This window comes from Trachypithecus francoisi, unplaced genomic scaffold (genome assembly GCF_009764315.1).
Source record: "Trachypithecus francoisi isolate TF-2019V2 unplaced genomic scaffold, Tfra_2.0 Lachesis_group19, whole genome shotgun sequence".
Lineage (NCBI taxonomy): Eukaryota > Metazoa > Chordata > Mammalia > Primates > Cercopithecidae > Trachypithecus > Trachypithecus francoisi.
Window position 1 is genome coordinate 3,796,693 of NW_022681464.1, and position 3,681 is coordinate 3,800,373.

The following is a 3,681-nucleotide window of genomic DNA, read 5'->3' on the forward strand; positions in this document are numbered from 1 at the left end:
GAGGACACACTTCCCAGGCCCTCATATTAATGTTCTTTTTGCCAAATGAAAGTTTTAGCCCATGAATTGCTTGGTTTTTACAGTCTATGTTGAATTGAGACAGCTTTGTTATATTCTGGAAATTGATTACAAAGTAGATACATCGATGAATTGGGAAATTAATCAGATCAAAGTTATTCTTTATTTGCCAGATGCTGACTTAGACCTCCATAGACATGTTGAATATACGAAGGAAACACTTGGGGACACTGTAGAGATAGGAAGTGGGGGGCACTGGATGTCAGGAAGGAGGGACTCCAGCCAAGCTTCAGGGATAAGGTGCACTGAGGGCAAGACCAGAGGGAGGAGGAAGCCACGCACGTGGAGAAGGGAGAGCACTGTGGAGAGCACACAGGCAAAAGCCCCGAGGGGGAAATCAGTTTGATGCCTCAGCCTCCTTTTTGACTTCTCTCCTTTCTCCCCTTGGCTGGAATCCAGACTCCTCTTCCCAGCCCAAAAGCCAGCCTCCCTTTCTGGGAGATCCAGGGACTTCCCAGCCCTGGGTCTGACTGGACATCTCAGAGTAACTCTGCCCCAAAAACTGTGGTTGCCATGGGCTCTAAAACTAGTTCTCCAGGTAAACAAAACTGCTTTGTTCACCCACATACAGGAAACTGCAGATTCCTGGCCTTTCGATACAGGTTTTCCTCTGCCGGCAAACTCCAGCATCCAGCGGAGGTGTTGGTAAGACTCCATCTGTTTCCTGGCAGAAGCCCCAAACCACCCCACCTCACACCGGCACAAAGGAGCTCAAACCATGAAAGGTAAGGAAGAGTGGAGCTCCATGAAGGACAAGCTGTGTGTGTTCATTCTGTTCCATTTCTCACAGGCTTGGTACATATCATCATGAATGAGCAAGCTGGACTCCCACCTCCATCCTCATCCCTGCCATGTGGGGATGGAAAGAGGGGAGTCCCCTCCTCCAGAGCCAGGCTAGGATTACAGATTAGGGACGTGAAGTCCAGGCCAGCCCCCACTCTGCAGCAGGCTCACCCCACCCTGGAGGGAAAGCATGACGGGTAGTGGGGGAAAGAAGCCACGCCGTGTGCCCAACAGCTTTTCCAATGGCCAACAGTGTGCAGGCTACAGGCTCTGCTGAAATGGATCCAGGTTTGTGAAAACATTAATGTTTTTAACTATTGTTTTCGATTTATCTCAGCCTCAGTTCTAGCACTTCCCAATTCCGTGCTCATAAGCAAGATTGGCTACTTGTTTGAAGAGAAATAGCATACAGAGGAAATTCAAAGGATTCTAGAAAGTCAACGTGAACCAAAATCTCACTGAGTTATCCACTGCCTTCTCTCTGCAGTCTTTTCTTATTGTGGGGCTGCTGTATGCATTGTGTCAGGTACCTTCTACTTCTAACTTTATTTAACTGTCATTGCAATGACGAGATGAGTCTTAGTGTTCACATCTTACAGAGGAAAGAACTGAGGCTCAGAAAGGTAGAGACACCTGCCCTAACTCACACAGCTGTGAAAGAGCTGGACCTGAACAAAAGGAGTGTATGGTTTTAGGGTGAAAATAGACTGTTTTTTGTGAAATTCATGCAAAGATGCCTGAAAGAGGAATAAATATTTACTAGATAGTTGTGGATGAGTTAAATTTTGTAATCCACCCTCTTATGATGAAAGCACACAGTATCAGGATTGCATTATGTTCCTGGTAGGAAGTGGGTCAACAGAAGTAGGAAGGGTGCTGAAAAGATGCAAGCCCAGAAGAAGTCGTTGCTGACTCCATGTGTTTGTTTTCCCCGGGCTGCCTGAGCTGGCTTTTCATCTCAGGGATAAGGTGAGAGATGCCTGCATTAGTCAGCACTTGCACATAGTCCAGCTTCCTATCCTGCCTAGCAACAGGCTGGCCTGATGCATGAAGTAGAAAGCCACCCAAGCAGTGGGAAAGGAAGGGAACCAATAAGCCTGTCATTAACAATCTCCCTACCCCACGGCTTGAAATTTCTGCTCATTTCACAGATGCAAACACAGAGGCACAGAGGAAAAAAAAAAAAAAATGGTCCAGAAGACATCATCAGTAAGGGAGGAATCAGGACTGAAAAGAATGGAGCAATTCACCTAGAGCTCATCCATCCATCCATCCAGATTCATCAAAACAGTGAAGTCCTTGCAGTCATGCAGTTGATGTTCAAGTGAAGGAGATAGATTAAAAACTAATAGATATATAATACAGTGTAAGGTGATAGAGAAGAATATAAATGAGTCAGGGTAAAATCTCCCTGGGGTAACTTTGAGCAGAGACCTGAATTAAGTGATCAGCAAGGGCAAGGTTACTAAAAAGGAAACATAGTTGAGGTGTGCAGCAAACATCAAGGAGGTCAGAATGCTTGGATTGAATTCAATCTCGAGAAACAGCAGGGTAGAAAATTATGTTGGGAGAGAATTGGTGCTGGATTGTAAAGAAACTTTATATGTGTATATGTGAGGAACAGGAATTTGGATTTTTTTAATAGTAAGATACAGCCACTCTCAAGTTCGCCTTTGGTCAGTGGAGACCCACATGGGTTCAACATGCATATCAAAAGTGTTATTTCTGGCCAGGTGCGGTGGCTCACGCCGATAATCCCAGCACAGCACCTTGGGAGGCTGAGGCGGGTGGATCACGAGGTCAGGATATTGAGACCATCCTGGCTAACACGGTGAAACCCCGTCTCTACTAAAAATACAAAAAAATTAGCCAGGCGTGGTGGTGGGTGCCTGTAGTCCCAGCTACTCGGGAGGCTGAGGCAGGAGAATGGAGTGAACCCGGGAGGCGGAGCTTGCAGTGAGCCGAGATCGCGCCACTGCACTCCAGCCTGGGCGACAGAGTGAGACTCTGTCTCAAAAAAAAAAAAAAAAAAAAAAGCGTTATTTCTATTCGGGGCCCATCTACCCTGGCCACGGCATGATGTTTGTCCAAAATGATCGCAAGGTGTTCAGATTTTGTAAATCTAAATGCCATAAAAACTTTAAAAAGAAGCACAATCCTCGCAAAGTTGGGTGACCAAAGCATTCCGGAAGCAGCTGGTAAAAACTTACAGTACATAATTCGTTTGAATTTGAAAAATGTAGAAATGAACCTATCACATACCAGCGAGAGCTATGGAATAAAACTATTGATGCAACGAAGGGAGTTGAAGAGATCAAACAGAAACACCAAGCTAAATGTATAACGAACAGATTGAAGAAGAATAAAGAGCTACAGAAAGTTCAGGATATCAAAGAAGTCAAGCAAAACATCCATCTTATCCGAGCCCCTCTTGCAGGCAAAGGGAAGCAGTTGGAGGAGAAAATGGTACAGCAGTTACAAGGGAATGTGGACATGAAGATGCTTCTTAAACATCTCTGTAACCATTTCTTTTATGTACATTTGAAAATGCCCTTTGGAGACTTGGAACTGCTAAATTATTAGTTTATTTTTTACGTAAGGTCACTTAAATGAAAAGAGATTAAAATATATCTTTTCTACAAAACATCAGATATACGGATGTTAGATTGCATCTCAGTATTAAATCTTCACTGATAGATGTACTTATGTAAATCATGAAAATTCTACTTATAACTATAGAAATGAATTGTGGACATAAAATGCTTATGCCATTTGGATAATGGCACTAGGCAGCATTTGTATAATAACTAATGGCAAAAA

The 3,681-nt window shown here is 44.0% G+C and overlaps 1 pseudogene; it reads left to right on the forward strand.

Annotated features, from left to right (window-relative positions):
- The first annotated feature begins 591 nt into the window (after positions 1-591).
- On the forward strand, positions 592-3,444 carry LOC117064233 (annotated as a pseudogene).
- Positions 3,445-3,681: the final 237 nt, after the last annotated feature.